Genomic DNA, 24,580 nt, shown 5'->3' with positions numbered 1-24,580 from the left:
GTCATACTAGCTTGTCGCAAAGGAGGCTAATTAACGCTCCAAACTTGCACTCAATTTTGGCGAGGAAAAACTGGCATGGCCATTTTCAAAGGGTTCCCTTGACCTCTGACCTCAAGTTATGTGAATGAAAATGGGTTCTATGGGTACCCACGAGTCTCCCCTTTACAGAAATGCCCACTTTATGATAATCACATGCTGTTTTTGGCAAGTCATAGTCAAGTCAGCACACTGACACACTGACAGCTGTTGTTGCCTGTTGGGCTTGAGTTTGCCATGTTATGATTTGAGCATGAGATGTTGAGATGTTGTTAATTGATTTCCAATAACAATTATATACATACATTTGCATGTCCACTCTCATGTTGATAAGAGTATTAATTACTTGACAAATCTCCCTTTTAAGGTACATTTTGAACAGATTATAAAACGTGTGATTAATTTGCAATTAATCTCGATTAACTATGGACAAGCATGCGATTAATCGTGATTAAATATATTAATCGATTGACAGCTCTAGACTCAAAATGCCTTTGGTGCTAATTTATAAACCAAACACTTTGTATGCAGTGGCACACGTGTGACATACGACCAAACACAGCTGGCATGAAGAGTGTGACGTTCACTTAATTGTCCCCTTTAAAGGTCACATGGCAGCATCTTCATGCCTCTAATGTCACACTTGTCCCCTCTTTCCTCCCTTGTGACATGGCGTTGTGCCAGTATCTGTTGAAGGAGCAACATGTCACGTGTTTGTTCCCCCACTTTCATCCCTCCGACCAAAGGTTAGCCTGAGAGGGGAGGATGAATATCTGTTGCCCTTTCTCCTCCTCATCCCTTCTTTTTTTATCCCATCCTTGCTCTTGTGTGCGCGATCAACCATCACCTGCTGGCTCTGACAACTTTATCCATTGTATCATGCTCTGCTCTGCCTGCTGCGCCTGTTTGTCGAACACTACACGACAGTGGCGATGACACTGCTTTGCCTTTGAGAAAGGCATATAACAGAACACGTAACGAATGTTCAAACAGGTAGAACATTTACACATTTGCGCGTGCGCACTCGCATATCGAATGATGGAGCCTGCTTGGGTGACCTTTGAATGGTTTTGACACCCACTATCAACTTTCTCTTATGTGAAATTAGCTATGTTAATGAGGATTAAAATGGCCCATTTCATCCTACATCGGCACAGGCAGCGCAACACACTGAACCAGATAATGTGTCTTTAATGGGTTCTATTACAGCAGGGCCGTAATGCTGCACATGGCCTGGTTATAAAAGATTTTATTAGCTTGTGGGGTATGACAAAAAAAAAAATGATTGGAAGAATATGACCAAATATGTCTTTTTTTTCCCAGCTCAGCGATCTAACCAAATAACTGCAGGCTTAATTTTTCTGTCAATCAACCATAGCGTGGTACGGACGATAGATTCAGACCTATTTGGGGAAACTGGCAGAAAAAAAAAAAAAGAAACGGAGCAAATGAACCCACAAAAAGAACTTTAATGTGGCTGGCTGCCATGAACTGAGCAGCCTTTTTTTCTTATATCGCCTGAGACTCTGGAGCGGGGCCCAGCTGTCTCTTCAGCTTTAGCTTCTTCTCTAGGAAGGAAGCTCTCCTCAAGTGGCTTCGCCCCTCCAACGGGCTCCGTCCGGGTGACAGTGACGATGATGACAGCGTGGTAGGGGGCCAGGCGACACCCAACGTCCCCAGAGAGCAGACATAATGTTGCTAATTCGCCCAGGTCTGTTTGTCCAAGACGACAGCCTCCGTCGTGTGTATGTGCAGGAGGGTGAAATGCATGCAGAGGGACTTTTGGATGATACAGATTGTAAATAATGAGTAAAACACAACAAACAAGCACAACACCCAGAGAATATGAATGCAGGAGGAGGCTCAGGCGTCCCTCCATCCCTTCCTCCCTCCCTCCATGCTGCACTGTTGATTTTGCCTGAGCAGAGTGAGACTGGGGGATGCTTAGACCATCAGAATTCATGGCCTTGGGCTTGCTCCTCTGCCTCTCTCTCTCCAAGAGGAGACATCATTATTCACTGTGGATAACTGAAGGGTGATGAACAATTGCAGTGAAAGTGAGGGGGGGGGGAATTATGTACAACAAGAAGAGAGGAGACAGAAGGGGAGCCACAGGGAGAGGTTTCATGTTCAATCAGCGCGGGTCTTTTTTCTGTTTGCACCGTCCTCGCCCTTCCTTTCTGTTCACCTCCTTCTCTCTTTACTCCTGGAATAAAAAAAAGATGCTGGAGGGGCCCGTTAGCCACAGAGGAGTAATTAGAGTTTGTTGTTCTCCCTTCTCTGTCCTCCATGTCTCCTCCTCTTCAGGCCAGTCACACATTGGAGGGGAGGAGTTCACTGGCTCTGTGCAGCGGGGTGGGGCTTTGCTCCAAACCATCATGACCCTGCAAGCTGTTTTGTTCGTGGGGGGGCTCCTCATTAAATATGCAGCCTGGCTAACTTTGGGTTGCGTGTGTGTGCGTGTGTGTGTGTGTGTGTGTGTGTTTGTGTGTGTGTGTGCATTCATGTGCATCTGTACTGGAGATGTTTTCCAGCAATTGCTAGGGTTTGAAATGAGGGTGTAAGCTTGAGTGTGTGTGTGTGGCTGCCGTGTTAGTGGGGTCTTGTCCAACTCTGTGGCAGATGGCAGGCTCGAGAGAGAGAGCAATGCAAGGGAGGGGGGAAAGTGTGTGTGTGTGTGTGTGTGTGTGTGTGTGTTAGGGGGTTTCAGGTCTCTTACCTCAGCAGATGCTGGTTTAACGAGGAGGAGAGGAAAAGGGTTTGGAAGGGCTTGTACACTGACAGCACCACTGGGAATATACAGCGGGGTGGACAAAATAACAGGAACACCTCAGAACAGAATGCGGTGCAATCCAGCCACAGTCGAATCAACACATCTGTGCAATGGTCTCAACAAAAATGGATCATTATAAGAATACTTGCTGCAGAGCTGTTGTACTGAATTAATAATAATGCCAATGATATTTATATAGCACTTGTGTAAACAGAGACACAAAGTGCTTTAACAGTAAAAACCAACAGAGTAAACGGTACAAATGCTAAATTAATTACAAGAAGAATTCAATTAGGGCTGAACGATTTTGAAAAAATATCTATTATTTTGACTGATATTTCTATTGCTAGGGATGCACCGATTTATCGGCCAAACATCGGTATGCTGCCGTGCAGCCCGTGCAGCAGCACTGCTTAGGGTTTCTAATCACTTTTACATTCACATTTATTTTATGATTCACAAAAGTAATATTTTTGTTGGGCTATGTAAGTACTGAAACATTCTTCTCGTTGAGTAGGTAGTTATATAGCAGCTGAAAAGGCTTTTGAAGCAGTTATTTTGAAAAAAAAGAATATTTTTCATGTGAAAGAAGGTTATATTTAAAAGTTGTTTCATAAATTAGTATGATTGAATTTGTGCTCATTCAAAGACAGTGTAATTAAATTCTGAATGACTTTAAAACAGCTCAGTTATTTTATTATAATGAATAGGTCTTTGTTTCCCTGGCACAAAATTGTGATTGCGATATTATAAAAATATTTAAACATATTAAAATGATTATGGTGTGATTTTTGCAGGGACCTGTACCAAACTGATGTTTTCTTAAGTCTATAGAGTATGTAGAGTATGATGTGTTGACCAGGACATCTCTGCAGCACGACCGTACTTAATTTAAACTGGTACTTTGACACACATTTCACCTTTGACAAATATTGCGCCCCATTCGATTTGAAAATTGCATTAGGTCATATTGCCATTTTGATAAAATTTTGATTAATTGTGCAGACCTAAATTTAATAGTACAACACAGAACATAACAGTAACACAACGGATAGCACAGAAACATCAGAGCAGCAGAGGATCCACACGTAGACGTTACAATTTTCAAAAATATCTGGTAAAAGTGAGTTTTAAGAAGTGATATAAAAGATGCTACAGACTTGGCTAGCCTGAGATACTGAGACAGGGAAGTTGAGGGGCACAGACTGAAAAGGCCTGGGTAACAAAACAAATGGGTGGAACAACTAGAAGACCCTTGTCTGAAGATCTCAGTGGCTCATAAGAGATTAACATATAAACAATAACTACTGTAAGGGTCTCACCATGAAAAGCCTTAACATGTACATGCAACATCTTAAAATGATTTCTAAAACCCACAGGGAGCCAATGCAAAGATGCAAGAACAGGAGTGATGTGATCATCATTTCTTTGATTTTTTTAAAAAGCCATTTTTGGATGAACTAGAGGCAAGCAAATGACTTACTTTAAAATAAAAAAAAACAAAGGCTAATGATGGATTCTTTCTCAAGATCTGCAGCTGTTGGAAAATATTTGATTCAAAAATACAATTGTTGATGAAATACATTCATTGATTATAAATAATCTTTGATAAAAACTGAGGCTTTGAAATAGGCCTATAGTTATTTATAACCATGGATTTATTCAACAAAGGCTGGACAATTGAATGCTTAGAATGAGATGAAAGTGCGAGTGTAAAGATAACAGTTAATAATGGAAAGAATATTAGGTCCAGTCAGTGGTGTGGAAAACAGATTTTGAAAACCAAGTCAGTGTAAGAAATCTAGAGAGAAGGAAGAGGATTTCATGGAGGCCACTGTCTTTTCAAGGGTTGACAGACCGATTGGTGTAGATTTCACATTCACATGATTGAAGTTTGTGGCCTGATTTATTGATGAAGTGATTGAGAAACATTCTGCTGTGATGACTTCAGGGAACTGGGTAGGAGGAGGACTGATCACTGAGTCACTGAGTCACCGGCCTGGATTAAAATCATGGCTTGATTGTGGCTTTCAGAGGCAATCAGGTGGGAACAATATGTATTCTTCTCTTGTTTTACACAAGATTGCAAGATTTTTATAAGACTTCTGTGTTCATGTGCTTTCTTATAATGTCCCTGATGTGATCATTTAGCTAGGGAGAGGGTTTACGTTGTAATGTTTTGTCTTTAAAAGGTGCAATTTTATCTAAAATACTGCGACATATACTATTAACACCATTGCATTATATCAAGCTAATGAAGCTAATCACTTCAAGGAACACAGAAGTTCAGAAGATCAGACAGGTTGTAAACTGCTAGATTATCTTAACCACTTTATTTTGAGGTAAAGCTGAAAGCGAGTGTACCTGAAATGACAGTTTTAGAATAGGAGGAGCTATTTTGAGCGTCCCTGGTTTTGGAAGTAAAAGTTAATGTTACGTGACTGACAGCTGGAGCTCCTCTACAGCTTGGATCTGCACGAAACACTCCTGGTAGAAACATCAGTAACAAAGGATGAGATAAGGAATTAACTACGATTCCCGAGGTGCATTTCTGTAACAAACATCCAGGCTCAAACATCTGTTACCGCATACATGCACTGCTAATAATGGATTCAAGCTAAATATTACACTGTAATGAAAACTGACTATACAACCTGCATCTAAAATGAATTCACTTTTTGATTCTGGGTCAACTTTGGATGAATTTGGCGACTGTGGCGCCATGTTTTGCTCTTAACTGCAACAGCAAAGCCTGTGAATTTGCTACCACTGAGGCTCATGGGTATTGTAGTATTTACCACTTTGCAAAACAAGCCGTCCCCAATTAAAAAGAAAAAATGTTTGTACACAACTTTAGCAAGTGTGGTAGGTCATACAGGGTCGACTCTAGTCCTTTTGGTGCCCGAGGCACCCACCCAAGGCTTAGGGTTAGGGTTCAACCCCCCAGAACCCTGACCCTAGTCCCGTAAACTGCAACACACATCAGACATCACAATGGTTTTAAGACAAAAATTAGGATTTGGTATTTTCATAAATAACTGTTTTTATTATAATATAAATAAACAATTGGTTCTTGATATTGTTGGCTTAAAAGTGTTTAGTCAGTTTCACTACAATTTATACTTTTACTAACAAATAAGTGCGGCCAGGCAGATGAAAAAGTTTGAGAAAGAGAGTTACAGGGGTGAAAAGTGTATTTCTTTCTTTCTTTCTTTCTTTGTTTATTAGTTACCTCAATGTAGAAAATGAGGAAGAGCGCCCACCAGCATTTTTTTTTTTTTTTCAGAGGGCAACCAGCGCCCCTCAGAAGGTGGCACCCTAGGCGACCGCATATATAGCCTATGCCTTGAGCTGGCCCTGAGGTCATAGTTGAACTAGTTAATTGTAATGAATGGACAAGTAATAATTTTCCTTTTTACCTTTTTTTTCTTCAAAATAAGTTTGCCCCCAATATGGGGTTTTGTTTGCAACATGTATGATTGTCTGACCAGAATCAGAATCGATGAGAATTTATTGTTTTTGCCAGATGCTTCCTAGTTGTAAAAAACAAGAATGTTTTTGTGTCCACCCCCTGTGAGGTTAAACTGGAAACGATCTGTCTTGGGTTTGAATTTCTACGGTGGCCACCTCTGTGCCAAAGAAAATTGTCCACACATTCACACAAATACAGACATAAAATGTTCTGAGAGTGTGAATAAAATGAATAGAGGATACAGAGTCTCAAAAACATCAAGGACTAGCAGTTAGAGTTCCCCCTGGGACGAAGCATCTCTTTCTCTCTCTCTCCCCGCGAGAATGACAAACATGATTTAGTGACGGACGAGGGGTTTGTCTGCCGTTATATATCTCTCTGTCTGCGCTTCTGCTCTCTTCATCGCCGAGTATCTTTACCCGACTTCTCTCCCTCTCCTCACATCAGTATCTCCCTCCTTCCTTCTCTTAGTATCTTTTCAGTGTGCGTCAACTCGCCCTCTCTGTGTCTGTGTCATATTACTCAGAGCGCGCAGGATGCGGCCGCTGAGGCATGCTGACAAGAGAGCAGGAGATGATGCCGGCTCCCCAGGCAGGAATCGGACTTATCACCGCAATGGGATTCACATTCGATATTGATTCCAGCGTAGCCAATTCATTTGAATCAAACCAATGTCTGTGGCTTAACACTTGTGTTTTACAGCAGGATATTTTAGATTTGTATGTGACAGGAATAGGAGCGATAACAGAGATGCTAATTGGTGGAGTTGATTTATATTTGGCATTAATTTCTTCACAGCTAATCCATTTGAAACCAACCAGTGTCTCATGATTAACACCTGATACACTGTCACAGCATGTAGTTGTGCATTAGGGGGCATTTATTGATACCCAAGATGATAATAAAGTTCATAATCTTTAAGTTTATTTATGGAGCACTTAAAAGTGCTAGATTCGATATCTAGAACATTAATATATCATCAACAACTATTGTCGATTTATAAAGATATAGAGGAGTAAGGATGATAACGCCATCCTTTCTGGACGGCATCATCACGGAAGCCTGGCACCCACCCTCCAGTTCCAAATACCAAATACATCTAATAATATATATAATAAATATCAAATACCATTGGCTGCCTTAAGCCACTGATCATACCAGCCAAGTCAGGCTAAAGCAGCAAAATTACTGAGTATTTATTGTGAGTATTGGTGTGTTTTATTGGTTAAGAATTTAATTTTTTATTTGTAAAAAGAAGAATATATTATTTCCTCTTTCAAAAATTACTTGCTTTAATGGAGCACTAATGTGTTTTATCACAAAGGCGTAATGAGTAAAAGAAGAAAATCCTTTTCTATCCATCACTTTAACTCACCAGACAGGCTATCATAAATACTTTGAGCTGGTTTTAGTGGAAATTAAGTGATGCTGTCATGCCGTCTATGGCGAAGGCAACCTGCAGAGGCCGGCCTGTCAGATTGCTTCTACCTTTCCAATTAGCAACACTGCGACCATCCATATTTCTCTGTACCTGCAGGGTGCTGTTGTACCAAGACTAATCCCTCCCAAGTACTGCTGCAGGACGGCTGTAGCTAATGTAAAATGTAAAGTTCTCTTTGTTGTGATCTTATTTCATCTGAATGTAAAAGTTGATATTTGCGTCGTTCAAAGCTCACGTTGACATTTCCAAATTTAACTCTCGTCTCTGCGTCACAAAAAGCTCAAACTGGTACTGTGAGAAATTACTTTAGCTTTAATGACACTCCCATTGATTCTGGGAGACGATGGGCTGCACTTCAGTGCTAACTTGTGATAGATGCTTGATATAGCCCAAGCATGATGGGGAACAAAAAGCAGCAAGTCCCTGTGAATGGGGAGCTCAAAAGGCTCTTTGATGTTTTAATCCAACCAGTTTCTTTCTTTTTCTTTTTGTTCTCATACACACACTTCACGAAGAGATGTGTGCTTGGGAGGATGGAGCTGATCTCAATTCTTGTGTGTACACACACACATATATATGCATTATTATTACTGTATCCAGTGGTTGATTGCATCAGAACCCCTAAAGGCATCAACATGCTAGCAATGAAGAGGAATATGCCTTAACAGAATCAACACATGAACTCATACAAATCTGTGTTTACTCCCAGACAGGCAACATGAAGACAATATAAACAGGTGGCTGTAACATCGAAAAAACATAAATAGAAATGACATAAACTCAGAATAACAACAGCAGCAGCGGTGAAAGAGTGACAAATACAGCTAGGGAAAGGTTTGAATCCATCATAAAGACAACCGTGTTACATATTTTCATGTGCATTTTGAAGTATCGCATTAGAAAAGCTTTTTGGAAACAGCAAAATTCGATAAAACTCAACTCTCCTCGCTTGAAGTGTTTTTTTGTCTTTGTCGAAAAGAGTTGATGCGCTAAATGGGATATGGAATCACCTTTGCTGAATAAGTTCTGACGTAGTGAATATTTAACGATGACTGATCAGCTGATTCCGCTGTCGGCGTCTTTGCAGATATATATTTATATTGTCTTTTTCTCCTAACAGCAGGAAACACAGCCAATACTAGCTGACATGAAAGAACAATTAAAACTTGACCAATTGAAATTCCCAAAAACCTCTCTCCATTTTTCTCTGGTAGATCTGCAAAGCCGACATTTTTTGTTTCTGGTTGGCAACCTCTACTTCTTCTTCTACTCTTTTTACTGGCGGATTACAGCCATGCGTAGAGCGCAGTATATACAGCCAACCTCTGATGAAATTACGCAGCCTAGTTTATTATCTCCAAACCAGTTGATGTTAAAGCGCCAAAGTTGCATTTCTTTTTTGCGACATTTCAGAAGTTTGAGAATTTGTTCAGCAAGACGTTTTGAAGAATAGTTTATTAAATGTTGGCGCTGAAAGCAATTGACTAAACAGTAAATAAAAACACTTTGTCACAAGAAAGAACATCTGATATTGATTCTGCAAAGATTGTGGTGCGTTTTTATTCTTCAAACATGCATATTGGCCTGTATAAGCCTGCCAGTATTTATTTATCTTTGTTAAGGCAGCAATTATACAGTCACCTTCACCTTCACCTTCATCACAGTACAATCTAATATAAGCTAATAACCATAATAACAACAAACCTTGAGGAAGAGATGACCTTACTTGGGAGGATTTTCCTCTTATGCCTCTCAAGGATATTTGGTCCTTATTGGAAGAAATACAACAGAATGCATGTGCACAAACTGCTTGCATGTGCAGGTACCTACCGTACCTATACGGTCATATATGGGCATGCACGTACAGTACATATGGAGACTGACACACATTTCGCCATAGGGGGGTCCGACATGATAATTCCTCCAGAGCTGAACAGCAGCTGCAGCATTTTCGAAGATGAAAGCAAAGAGCTGAGAGTTAACCCTTTCCTTCAAACATCGGCTCAAAGCTGCTGTGAAATTTCCTCTCAGGGATCACAGCTCTCAGCCTGTGGTCCACCTCTGTCAGGAAAATGCCTCACACTGCCTTCCTCCTGCAGCTGCTGGCTACTGTGAAGTCTCATATTTCATATTATCATGCTGTTTTTTAACCAAATATTAAGTAACCTCTACTGTCTTAATAGAGCTTAGAGTGCACACTTATTTGATTTATATGTGTAAAATTTTGCATAGCTCTACATTAAAAAATATGATAACAAATCTAAAAAAATAACCTGCAGCACAGTTCCTCTAATGATTTCCTACTGTATAATATGTGCTGATCATGTCCTGAGGTATGTTATACAATATATATATTTATTTATTTTAGAACTGAAATGCTAATACTCAATACTAATGTATTGAAAGTAGGGCTTAAAAATATTTAATCGCAATTAATCGCATGATTGTCCAAGGTTAATCACGATTAATCGCAAATTAATCACACGTTTTTTATCTATTCAAAATGTATCTTTATTAAAGTATTTAATTATCTTATCAACATGGGAGTGGACAAATATGCTTGCTTTATGCCAATGTAAGTATATATTTATTATTGGAAATCAATTAACAACACAAAACAAGGATAAGTATCATAAAGTGGTCTGTAAAGTGGAGATTCGTGGGTACCCATAGAACCCATTTTCATTCACATATCTTGAGGTCAGTGGTCAAGGACAAGAGGTCAAGGGCCATGCCTCACCAATTCCTCACCAATATTTGTCATAAGTTTGTAGCGTTATTTAAGCATTATTTAAACTCCTTCATGACAAGCCAGTATGACATGGTTGGTACCAATTGATTCCTTAGGTATTTTAGTTTCATATGATGCAGTATCTTCACTCTAGCTTTAAAACTGAGCCCACTATAACCTAAAAATCCCAGGTTGCGTTAATGCGTTAAAGAAATTAGTGGTGTTAAAACAAATTTGTGTTAACGAGTTATTATTGCGTTAACTTTGACAGCCCTAATTGACAGTAAATATATTAATTGTGACAAATAGTTCCATGCAGTGTAATATTATGTAATACATGAGTATTTCAAGGCATAAAAATAAAGTGATAAAGGAGCTCTAGCATATTTATGATTCAGAGATTGCCTCCACACGGCTCTCAACACGTAGGTGAGTAAGCCGGCGGCTAGCAGGTAACAGTGTCGACAGTGTGAACAATGCTACAACGGCAACAGTGTTGACTGAGCTAACGGTGTTAACTGGGAGCTCATATGCACACACAGCCGGACCGGCTACGTAAACAAAGCACATAAATGCCTGGATTACAACACATACGTAGGGAGAGTGACTTCATTCTCTGCTCAGGTAGACATTACTCCTCTATATCTTTACATAGCAAATAGTTGTTTGCTGCTATATTAATGCTCTGAATGTCGTATAGAGATCAAGCACTTATGTTAAATACTGTATACAGGGTGTTAATGACTGTATATCTTATTCTAATTTGTACTAATGACTCAATATTTACCTCATTTGGCTAAGAGACTGAAACCAAAAAATACAAACAATAATTATGCTGACACATTTCTGTCTGTCAACAATTTCAACATTTAACTATGCATCATATTTTATAAGCTTATCATGTTTCGCATGTCTCACCAAATGTGAAGTGTAAATGTAGAATAAATCTCTCTGAGATACCATACAACAACACACATAATACACAGTATCGGTGCTTCTAAATTGTACTAAAGTAGTTGAGTAAGTCTTCTTTCCAACTCTGAGAATCGACACTGACACTAAGACAACAGGGTATATTTTATCAAAGCTGTGTGCAAAGATGTAGATGTTCAATCAGCATCAGTAAAACATAAGGCAAGAATGTAATCTGTCATGCTGTAAAGAGAAATTTTCTGCTCCAATGGCAGAGAGGGGTGAAACGATTTAGTTTGAGCTTGCATTTTTACGCCTGAATTAGTTCAATTTCATAATCATAACAGGGAGGAAAAAAAGCATTAGCCCTGTTTGAAACTTACTGTCTTGTTCATTGAAATTTTAACTATTCATGTATAGAAATCCAGCCCGATCTACAGCCGTATGGATCTGTTCTGCACCTGGTTGCACTTATTTTATGTTAAAATCGAGTGCACTGACATTTAAAATGACTCATGACATTTTAGTCCATTAACATAGTAAATTGTGTTTGCTTGTTCACAAGATGTGTGTGTGTGTGTGTGCTTGTCATTTTGTGTTTGCCAAGTGCAGACTCTGCAAGAATAAATATAACAGATAGAGACACAAAGGCAAGGAATCATTATCAATGCGTAAAACATCTCTGAAATGTGAAGACGCTGATTTTTCCTGTATAAAGGGAAATATTTTCTCAGTAGTTTGGTTGACACAGTCTCTGAAAGCTTGTCAAGAATCAATAGCTTTAGTCTTTCAGACATTATTAGGAGTTTCTTATCTCTATGAGCTTTTGCCCTGTAATGTTCTGGCTGCTCGACTTTATTTGGGGATGTGAGTAACACATCCGGACAGATGTTGCCTCACATACTTCACTAGACTTTCAGTTTTGTTTCCTGCGGCTGCTGCATAGCTCAACCTTGTTCAAATGCTTCAAAAGCTAGATACTGTGGACTTTGACAGTGAAGAACAAGTACACAACAAGGTTAAAGCTGACTCAACTAAATAGGCTTAAAAAGGAAAAGAAAATAAGACAGACATAAAGAACACAAACTTTGCTTTAGTTTCTTACATTTTGTCTCATGCAGAAATGTGTGTTCGGAGTGTGTCCAGCAACAAGCAGCTTTATGTAATTGACTTTTTTATTTATTGAAAGAAATGGGGTGAAGGGGAGAACAAGGGGGGAAAGGAATGGAGAAATGAAGGGAAATAGTTATTATTTTCAATAAAGAGGTGGGATGAAATGTAACAGCAGCACAAAGCCTGACTGTAATAACTGTCTGAAATAAAAAAAGAAGGAAGGAAATGAGAGGAGACTCTGTGAGTGACATTTTGAGATTGTCCAATTCACGACACTGGAGCAGCCAAGGTTATTACATTTTACTGAATATCATATTCCAGCCCATGAATAGAGATCCTTTCTTGAGTCCTGGCCAAAGGGAATTAAATTATATGCAGGCACATAATGTACAGCATTGAATAAACTCATAATAGACGATGAGCGAGAAGGTGAAACACTCCTTTGTCCTCTTACTGGCTCGACATGAAATGGACAGTAGTAAATCTTCCAGACAGTAAGAGATGACCTCTTCCTTTGAGCGATTCATTACCAGTGAGTGGTGGCTGAGAGAGGGACGGCTCGCTCATTACGACCTATTAGATCTTCACAAACCAGGGATGTCCCTGGACATGAAAAAGATATGACCCAACTTTCAACTTTAACTGCTAGTCATCTGGCCTGCAGCGAAGAGGCCCCACACTGAAGGAGAAACATAAACATGTGCATTGTGAGCAAGCCAAGGAAGATAGATTCAGCTTCTTGATGTTAAATGTGCTTCAGCATGCATTAATTACACAGTTTAACCATCATACTGTGAAATAAAGTTTTAATGCCGATCGTTATCGGATGATATTCAGTAAAAAAATATGTGATGGGGAGATCGGCATAATGCTTTCTAGATGCCGATCCCTGATAGTGCTACATTGTGAACAAAAAATCGGTGTTGAAATCGGCAAGAAGAGAGCTAGTAACATTGGCAGCACCGGAGCAGCAAACATACGGAGGTTCCATTGAGTTTATTACGGTGCGTTTAGATTCTATTCAGTAAAAATAGAATTGGGTGAAAGTAAATTCTAACGTTATCATGATGTGTTCAAATGTAATTTTATAAAATGGAGCTTTTGGCGAGAAACTATTGTGTAGTTGTTTGAAGAAGATGTTTTCACAGCAATATAAAATAGGTGATAGAGACGGAATTATGACCTGTTTAACTTCCTAACAGCTCTAAGCAGCTACATAATTATAAGTACATAATTTTTTATCAATAGAAATACAATCTTTTATTTCCTAATCATTTGAATTGTGTTTTTATGCAAATATCCACTATAGATTACTATAACAAAGTAAAAGGATAGCATTTCAATTTAAAAACATTTAAAAACAAAAACGATATGTATCGGCCAATGTGGCTCATCAACTATCAGCAATCTGTATATGTGGCAAAAAAAAGCGATCGGGGCATCTCTAAAAGTTATATTTGGTCCCTTTTTTTCTGCTGATCCGATCCAATCTGTGACTCAAAATCGTGTTACAATCCAAACCGTGAGTTTTGTGATCTGTTGCACCCCTACTATTCACATTAGTCACTGAAGACTTTGACTTAACAGATAAAAAAATCTGCATGTTAAAGTTCACCAAAATCAGGCTGTTCTCATTCACCGTTTGTAGCTATACCTACGAAAAGCAATGCACTTTAATTTGTATATAACCTACAAAATCAATTTGTATGTAATCCACGTAATTGTGAACCAGGAAATATAAAAAGTAACAAACACTGCATAGGGAAGAGGTCGTGGCGGATGAGTGGGTCAAAAAACACCAGAATTTAGCCCAAGAGGCCAGTTTGTGGCCTGTGTGAGACCAGTAGTCTTCGTTGATTTATTTGTCACGTAACTTCCGTACTTATGTTACGCCACTTCTGGAGTTATTTCAACCGAAACCGCAATCTTTTCCTAAAGTTAACTAAGTAGTTTTGTTGCCTAAACCTAACCAAGTTGTTTCTTGAGAAGACGGAAGTTTACTTTGAAAAGACCGGAGCGGAAATTGACACGCGCATCACGTGTTGCTGGACATTTGTAGGAGAACGCACAAAAAATGAGGAATAACCTTTTCGTAAGATATCACACGAACCGTTGTATGAGGATACGTTGCCAAAGGTGAACATGTTACTTTGCCCCCACAAGGGAATCCCCTGAATGCAGCATTTCCAATTAAAGTGAATTGACTTGCTGCAAAAGTACAAGCCGTTTCCACAGGCTTTTCTTAAGGCACTGAGAAACCTGTCTTGTCATTTTTAATTGTAGTTGTGCCTTTAACACACAGTATGTGCTGTAACAGTTAACTTATTATCACCTTCTTACATACAATAAACCTAAACTCCTGCATGATGAACTCCGTAGTTTGTAAGAGCCAAAGCATAAATGATGTAATGCGACAGGTTTTGAATATACAGCAGCTGAAAAAGTCATAATCATTATAAGATCCGTGGTGCTTTGGGGGATAGACATATAGTTATTGCCACATCCAACTGGAATATGCCATGAGGAAGCACAATCACTCATAATGACAGTAGGCTGAAATCCGTCTCAGTCTAAAATCGCACCGAGGCAATGGCCTCATTAAATATGCATACACACCCCAGAGTTGGCATATTGGAAAATCTGAAAAATCCTACATAATAGGCTGAAGCCGTTTTCCTCTGGCAGCAAATTTAACTCCAGAGTCAAAAAAGTCCCAGGAGCATCTTGTTTACGATATATCAACACACACACACACACACACACACACACACACACATACATACCAACACACAGAGGACAATGAGCCTCAGTTTTGTCCCACAGTGACTGACTGTCAGCCCTGTTGGTTTTCCTTTTTTTTTTTGCCAAGTATGCTACTTCTTTGTAACTGGACCCCTGAAGCGGTCATAGTATTCATTATTAAAATGCAAACTTATCAAAGTCAACTCCTCATCGCTTAAATTAAATCATTTCAAGGCTGACTGACTCTCACGTCTCGGCCTCCTCCTCCATTTTTCATTTTCGCTTCTTGCCCATCCTCATTTCAGGAAGACGATCTGCCATTCATGTGAAATTGCCACCATTTGCATAACTGATGCCGGGGTAAGGGTGCAAGCAGTGGCGGTGTTGATGTCACGAATGCAATCGGAGATGGGAGCGGAGGAATTAATTGGCCCGTAGCGTTGCTCCCTTCCCTCTGCCGCCGCCGCTTTCACCTCTGCCGTCGCTTCTTGACACGAAATGTCACGCGATGACAAGCGTTTCCACAACTATAACACCTTTACACCGGGTGAAAGACAGGTTTGCTTTGTAATTGGTACCCTGTGGAAACTTTGTGGTGAAGTTGTATAAGAGCACAGCTGCTTTATTTAGAAATGTTTGTTTTTAGCTGCTTTGGCTTCTTTTCAATCAATGAAAGGGAACATTTCAAACAGCGACGACATGTCTGCATTAAGAATTTATGACACTAAACCTCTTATGATTCCAGTTAAGTAGTCCTAACACTTTAGCCTCATTATTTTATTATTCCTTTTTTCCAATATTCAGGGATAAATAATGAATCCATTTTGCCTTGTGCTTTACCGTTCTTATATGAGCATAAAAACGTACCCACCAGCCAGGATTTATGCTTTTTTAAAGCGATAATATAACTTTTACTGCCTTTTAGCTGTAAAATGACTTTATTATATGTGAGGGGTTGACAGGGTTGTTGATCAATACCAGTGTTTCCCAATTGTAAGACACTCTCAGTATATAACAACTAGTCATTAGTGCAGTTATAGCCGCTCTAGGGAATATTTTAATATAACAAGGACACACAGTGTCACAGTCAGTGAAGCAACCTTCACAGTTTAGCGTTATCACAGAGACGTGGTTCGTGATTGATCCTGAGTCAGTCTGTTTGTCAGTTCAGACAATCACTTATACGTTGGCTTGTTTTCATAAAGTGGAACTGGATGAGTTCAGCTAAATGTAGGAGCATTGGAGTTAAACATTTACAACCTTGGCTGCTATTCTTTGGATAGAAACTCTGTTATACTCAGCATGAAAAGTAATGACTTGGTATTGAAATGGAATAGGAATGAAAGATGGGACAGGATTGGCAAAATAACAGCGCTGTGATGAGCTGAGGAGAAATGAATCATGACCTAAAAGGATGGAAAGATAATTTCACTCCTGTTTCACCCTCAAATTGGCGAAGTAAGTGAGCAAGTTAGAGAGTGTGGGAGGTAATAAATAAATGAATATGCAAGTATTTTTCTTTTTGTCTGTGGAGTGCTGTGGATCTAAAGCTTGGTCACACATTATAAAAGGCTACATATTGTGGCAAAATCAATTCATTTTAATCGGTGGATTTGCACAGTTAACCATTAGCAAGCCGTCCTGACAGGGCCGACCCCTGGAGAGCCGGAGACTCAAAAAAAAAGAGAGAAAGCTATTATAGCTTATGTGTTTCACCATCCACTGTTCTTTAACCTCCTCTGTCGGAGTACAAACTGTTCCAGAAATGAGTAATGGTTTTCAGTTATGACTTATGAGACAAGATTCAAGCTAATGAGCGTGCTAGCTGATATCAAGCTAGCTGAAAGTTAACTCTTTCTGAAAGTGAAATGATTTACAATCCTGAGATCCTGAGAACAAAATGTTAGAGGGGACCAAATGCCAAAGTACAGAGAAAAGACAAAGAAGTTCAGGAAGCTATTGCATAATAATAATAATGTATAAATCCCCAAATAGCCCATGAAATAAGAAATAATCCAAAAACATTATTCATCTTTCATATTCAACTTGAATTATTATTAGTTATTCTAGGACGGATATTGGTTATGTGTAGAGGTGCATGTGTGTACAGTAGTGCGGCAGCGGCAATGTCTCGAAGCTTTGAATACCTTTGAATATTTCTCACCGAAGCTTCGAAGCCCAAAAAATGGTATTCGGGACAGCCCTAATTAAGATGTGTTTTATGTATTCTATTTCGATGTGTGTACAATGAGAGCAACAACAAAAATAGAGTCAAATACCTGGCGCATAAAGCTGATTCTGATTATTATATAGCACGTCTAAATGATAAAGTTGGACTTTAACACAAAGTGTGACAAAATAAATTTGCCCAGTTTCCCTTAATACTGCATTAGTAAACTTTTCCGTCCACATTAAGAGTGACTTCTCCTTATCAGCAGTAAGTCAAAAAAGAAACCTGGACCTGGAATTTCTTTGAATTTCTACTTCTTTAAGTTTAAATTTCCATTTTAGCTCTTGGTGCCATTTTTCACTTATGTGCACAGCTGCCTTATAGAGCTTCCAGTCAAATTTCAGAGGCACCCCTCCTCCTAATGCCACATCAGATGAACATAGATCAGGTATCCCAAGCGACAAGCTGATTCTGAGCAGTTTAAGACGCTGTCGTCTGAAGGTCAACGTCAAGGTCAACGAGTGACAGCGTAGCAGGTCGAGGGCTGTGCACAGAGGGCACACACTGTCGTTCAAAGGCTCATCTTCCCAGTGTGCTACTTCCAAGTGTGAGTGTAATTCCCAATGACATTCCAGTAGCCGGCGCATCCCACTGAGAACTGATTAGGACAAATGGAGCTGACAGGTTTGTCGCTGTTGCCGGAGTAAGAGGGACGTGCTAGGAAGTAGAGTAGAAATCTCCTTTTCTGTCAGCCCAAATCACACGAGACGTGAGATATGATCCCTTTAGCAAACTTGGATCACCTCTTTTACACTATTTGATAGTACAGCTCTTTTTTTCAAATATTTGTCATAAAAAGAGAGAATTTCTTAGCCACCACCACCTTATAACAGCCTCTAACAACAAAACATATTTGTTGTTGATGCTCTATCAAATTATAATGATTTCAGCAAAGTATAGGTCTACCATGCAATTTCATATCTGCAGACGACAGGAAATCATTAAAGAAAGTTATCATTTTTACATGACATCAGCACACTGCCCAAACACCACAAGATTGGTGTTTCTGTTGCTTCGGTTTCTGGAAATGGCTCATTTCTTCCCATAATTAAGTTTAGCAACAGCCTTGTGAGCTGCTCGGTCATTAGACGCGTGTTAAATGTGGTCAGTGTAAGCGATTCGGTAGCTCTGGATACAGAAATGACTTTAGAAATGCAGTTAAGCAGCGGCGTTGCTGATTGATTCCCTCAGTGACCAGTTTGTTTTGTCCGAGTTTGTTGGAGTAGTTTGAGGGTTCGATGATGAAATAGCCAGGAGTATTAATGAAAGACAGGCTACGTGAATTATTAATACAATTCATGTTGTTGTTGTATTCAATGTTGATATGAGTCAATGTATCTTCATACAACGGTTTCGTATAATATCTTACGAAAAGTTATTCCTCATTTTTGGTGCCTTTTCCTACGAATGTCCAACACGTCAATTTCCACTCGTTACATGCATAAAGTCTTTTTAAAATAAACTTAATGTCTTCACAGGAAACAACTTGGTTAGGTTTAGGAAAAGATCGACTTGATTAGGTTCAGGCAACAAAACTACTAAGTTAGGTTTAGGAAAAGATCGACATGGTCACGTTTAGGCAACAAAACTACTTAGTTAGGTTCAGGAAAAGATTGACTTGTTTTGGTTTAGGCAACAAAACTACTTAGGTTTAGGAAAAGATTGTGGTTTGGGTCAAAATAACAAATTTCACATGGGTATGAACACCGGTCTCCTGAGCATAAGTTTGGTGTTTTTTGACCCATCAATCCACCCGCCCTCCTACCGACACGGCATTTGTCGCTCTTTATACTTCCTGGTTCATGATTACGTGGATTACATATGAATTGATTTCATGGGATATAGACGAATTGCAGTGAATTAGGTATAGCTACGAACGGTGTATGAGAACAGCCTGTATGAGTACTTAATTTTAGTTAGTAAAGGTTTATAGTAAGATCGGTTGGGCATATGTAGACATGCATGGCTCTATGAATTGTAATGTCGGTCGATCGGACTGAAATTTCTCAACAACTATTGAATGAATTGTTTTGAAATTTAATACAGACATTGGTGGTTCCCAGACGACGAATCCTAATGACTTTGGTGATCGACTGACATTTCCTCGAGCGCCACCATGAGGTCCACATTTGTGGTTTTGAGTGAAATGTCTTGACAATTATATAAAGACCATGATGTCTCATGTCTGTGTGTTACTGTTCTTGGATTCCAACGTCTTGAGACCACATGGGAAATAAATGCCCTAATTTTACTGTAACATATTGTCTTGTTTGTCTTGTAAGTCCATAAATAATCAATGAATCAATTAAGTTGTGAGCCATCAGCGAGGCTCGTCCTCCTCGATCCAAGTTTAATTAACTTCTCAGCCTTTAAAGTCAGCCTCATTCCTCATCATGGAGAGGTGATCTGTTATGTATTCAGCGCCAGTAATCCATTAGCTGTGCCATGTTTTGATTCAGCTGAAATCCCTCAGTTTAAAAATAAAAAAGGCCCTTCTAAAAGCATTTATCATTACAACACTGAGATGAAATCTACAATACAATACGGCTTTATTGCCTGCTGTGGTGGAAATTTGTCTTTGACCATACGTTGACAGTAAAACATTGGAAACTGAGACATCCACCAGCCTCAAAAAGACTGCTTTATAAAGATATGGACACTGCATGTGCCGTTTAATTTGTCCACTAATTAAATTTATCTGGCGAGGATCGGGGTGATCTGGGGATATTGTACCTAATTATAAGAAATATAATTAATGTCTCTGGCATATGAGCTCATTTCAGTGGCTTCCTATCACTTTTGATAAAAGCGAGGAAGGTTTTTTTTTTTTTCCAGTTTTGCATCGATGAAAGAATTGGTTATCGCACTCGCCCTGATTCATTTGGAAAACATGAAAGCCTCTCTGATAGCCACATAATTAAACTGTTATTTTGGGGCATTCAATTTAAACTTGGGCTCAGCAGTGCCCTTGTAGGAGAAATAGAATTGCTTTGTCTCAGCACTCTCTTTGACTCCGAAGACAGTTTAAGGAACTCTAGTCGCAATAAAACACCAGATCTGACTACAACAGGAGGCTCAGAATTAATGATTTGCCTTTGATCCGACCAGGGCGATGCGAGAGTGCCTTTTGTCCTCATCTAAATGAGTTCCCAGTTCTGTGGAAGACTGCTAAATTATTAAGGCCGCGCTAGAAGTTTGACTTTTTGATTTTTCTTTTCTTGCACTGCACCGAGGGAACCTTTGGCAAAGAATCCAAAGATTTAAAATAGAAAGAATCTGAACCAGGTTTGCAATAATCACAAAGCCTCGTAGAGTGAAGTTGCAGAACATCCGCCTCATCACATCAACTTCCACATTAACCTACATTGTCTATATTTGGATATTATTTCCGAACTTACTGCAGCGCTCTGCATTATATCATGTGATGGACATTGAGCTGCCGGCTACAATTTGACTGCAGGACGCCCTTATCTTGTTTGATATTCAGGCGAGGTGGGGGGAGCGTTGGCCTATCAAGTGATGATTTGCGTAAACAAATAGATCCTGACTGGTGGCATAATCCCTCTCATGATGGCCAAAGGACAAACTTAATGCACTGAGATATCAACGTCAAAGTCAAAGAGCATGAATAGAGTCTATTTTAGATTTTTCTGCACATTTGCCTCGTTATTCAAACTGATGAAAACTGCTTTTGAAATGCAGCACTTTTGAAATTTAGGTGGTGCACATGAATCAAAACCACTGTGTGTGTGTGTTTGTGTTGATAAGGAAACATTTCCTTGTAACTCCTTCTGCATAATAAGTATCCAGCCGCAGACATGTATTCAGGTGTAGTAACAGGTCTGAATGCTTTTGATGTAGAGGCGTCGGAGAGGAAGAGAGTTGGCTTGTTGACTCTCCTCTTCAAGAAAACCTCTCAGCGCTTTCGAGTGATTGACATATTTACTCCTAAAGTCCTCCACCATCCCTCTCTCCATCTGTCGCTGCCCTTAACGACACCTCATCCTGTTGAGAATGGGCCGAGAGAGGCAGGAGATTAAGGGCTAATATGGTATTGGAAAGGAGGAATAATCTCACAGACACCCTATCTTTTCTCATAAACTCTGAGGTGAGAGGACAGTCGTCCAGCCTGACTGACAGACTGCTGCACTCATTGACTGACAGCCGCCAAGGTTAGGGTACGTCAGATTGGAGGAGTCGAGTTTAAAAGCCAGTTAGCGGCGTACCGTCTTAGCCCTCAGGTCATCATCGTGGATGACCGCCTGTGCTATCAGCTCTAATCCTGGCCCATAGCCTCGTTCTCCATTCCCACAGGACCAATATTGCTCTGGGACATGAGATGGTTTTGCAATAATTTCAAAGATTTATGGTGATTTTAATTCCGTGCAAATCTCCCACATCTATAATTTGTAAAGTTAAAGTTTGAGGGCAAATTCCTGGCTGCATTAAGAAGAAAGACAGAGGTCCCCTGTTAATACTAATCTATTGCAAATCAGAATCTGCAGTATTTCAATCCTTTTGAAATGGAAGAATGCTCTGTTCCTACGCCGTCTCCCTAGAAATTACATTTATATGCTACTAATTTGCAACAGAAAATACGTGTTGGGAGACCAAATAACGTTTTTTATCAATAAAATAAATAGCATGATATTACAACGAAATTCCATGTGTCATGAGGACGCATTTTAGCCTTTTCGCGTGTCATTTTTACGTCACACAACAAAACTACAGTAATGTTCACAGTTTTGTTTAGACAACAAAACCACTTAGTTAAGGTGGTTGGGCTTAAAATACGTACGTAAACTTAGTAAAATATGTACGAAAACAACGTAACACATCACAAATGTCACTAAAAAAACACATGTGACAAACATCACTAACGTAACTAAGGGATGATGGACCCATCCACCTCCCGACCACCAGAAGCGGTCTTTCTCACTTTTTATTCTACGTCACTAGCTCTGAACGTAACATATTTATGCCGATGCTGTCAGTACAGAGTATGTGGCGTACAAATGACACGCGAAAAGCAAGAAAGGCGTTCGTATTGCACACTAAATGTCTTTTTGTGCGACCAGGCTGCTCGAAGCACGAGACAGGACATTACTTAATTGACATTTAACTGAAACCACTTCGCCAAACCCAAAGTTGTTGCTTAGATCTAACCAGCACTTTTCAGACCCATCACCATCCTACGACTTGAAGAACATAATATTTCTTTAACTGGACATTTTCTTTGCCACTGAACATAATCCTGCCTTCCCTCAAAACGTATCCCAATGAGACGGGGTTATCTGTTCTTACTGGAATAAAGATTGGAGACAGAGGTGAAAAAAGTTATTAACTGTGCTTGCACTTGAATAACCGGGTTGCTGTCGATGTTCTGCCACAACCTGATTTCTTATACTCTATGTCATGTAAGTGAGAAACCCAGTTTCTGTAATTGGAATAATAGATTAGGGAACATTGTTAACACAGCAAGATATCTGCTGGATAAACCTGATTCCTTAGCAATATGAATATATACTGAACATGCAACTGGGTTTGTTACAGGGTTTTTGCAAGAGAGCATGACCATGACATAGACCAGGAAACGATGTGGCAGCAGTACGGAGAGATGATGGGAAACCTCATTAGAGCAGCACATCCCTCTAGCCAAAATAATTAGATCTGAAATTGAAACTGACACTAAAATAAAAATCAGTGTGTTACAGAGGTCTAAATAAGTCATTTCCCACAGCCAAACAATGCACTATTTGTAAAATTTACACATCCAAGGAAAAACTCTGCTCTCTCATTATAGACTGTCCTCTCACTGTGCTGTCAGCCCATGGACCTCCAAGAAATAACACAAAACAAAACCAAAAAAATCTGGAAAAGGCATCTTATATCACTTAAAGTCAAAAGTTTCATCACGATACGATATTATATTGATTATTTAAATAACGATATGATATTTACTGATATCACAAAATCTGCTACGATACGATTTCGATTCGATTCAGGTGCCTACGATCGATATGAAACAACATCATATTCCCATTTAACACAATCAGTATCACTTATATCAACTCACAAAAAAACAACTAAAATATGATTTGACAATTTTATTACTAGGCTCTCTCAGACATTTAACCGAAAAACATTCTATTCTTTTTAATAAAAAAATGAAAATAGACCTGTTGTTCACTATAAAATGTTACATTTCTCATGTTTATGCGCTATTTGAATGTTTAGGAAGGAGCTGCGCTTGGACGGACATAGACTATAAAAAAAGGCATATCTGAAAGATGACGATATATACAGTATATATATCTATGTTTTCAATTTGCATCAATGATATTGGATCGTTGATCATTAAATTGATACATCGATCCATATAAATCACACATTTATTATCTGTTCAAGTATTTAATACACTTATCGACATGGGAGTGGGCAAATATGCTGGCAAACACTGCATGTGATTATCATAAAGTGGGCATGTCTGTAAAGGAGAGACTCGTGGGTACCCATAGAACCCATTTTCATTCACATATCTTGAGGTCAGAGGTCAAGGGACCCCTTTGAAAATCGCCATGTAGTTTACATCGACCCATATCGATGTATCGATACACCCCTTGTAGATATCTCATTCTTGTCCAGCTGTTTGTAAACATACACTTTTTACCACAGTAGTAGTTTTACTACGAAACCACAAAGTCACAACTTACATATTTAGATGTTTGTAGTCAAGGATACAGAGGTTGACAGGGTTGTTCATTAATTGCATAAAGTTCCCAACATACTGACCTGTAGTAGCCCCATGTGAATAAGGCTTAAGTCACTTTTCATTAGGCCTCTTCTGTTTTTCATAATCTGCCTCCCGCTCAAAACACCGCAAGATCAGACTCACCTTCTTTAAACTCTGTCTCCTCCGGTTCCCCTGAGAACAGAGAGTGGCCCCCCCTCTCCCTGAGTCACTTTTACTTCGCCCTTCCCTCGCTAATATTTACTCTCTGGGAAAATGTGTTTATAGGATTTCAGTGAGAAAAGGCAGATATTCATGTTTACATCTATCTACACACTTCTTAGGCAACGCTGCTTGTCATGTTCACTCAGAGAACGTCTGCGTTTGCCAGCAAAATGAC

At 39.3% G+C, this 24,580-nt stretch overlaps 1 protein-coding gene across 1 annotated transcript in view; it reads left to right on the top strand.

Annotated features, from left to right (window-relative positions):
* The window catches only part of srrm4 (serine/arginine repetitive matrix 4), a 72,495-nt gene that overhangs the window by 1,531 nt on the left and 46,384 nt on the right, over positions 1 to 24,580 (top strand). The window lies entirely within an intron of this gene.

The sequence above is a fragment of the Sebastes fasciatus genome, chromosome 6, assembly GCF_043250625.1.
Source record: "Sebastes fasciatus isolate fSebFas1 chromosome 6, fSebFas1.pri, whole genome shotgun sequence".
NCBI lineage: Eukaryota > Metazoa > Chordata > Actinopteri > Perciformes > Sebastidae > Sebastes > Sebastes fasciatus.
The sequence above is the reverse complement of the archived record's forward strand: the minus strand, read 5'-3'. Positions and strand labels throughout refer to the sequence as shown.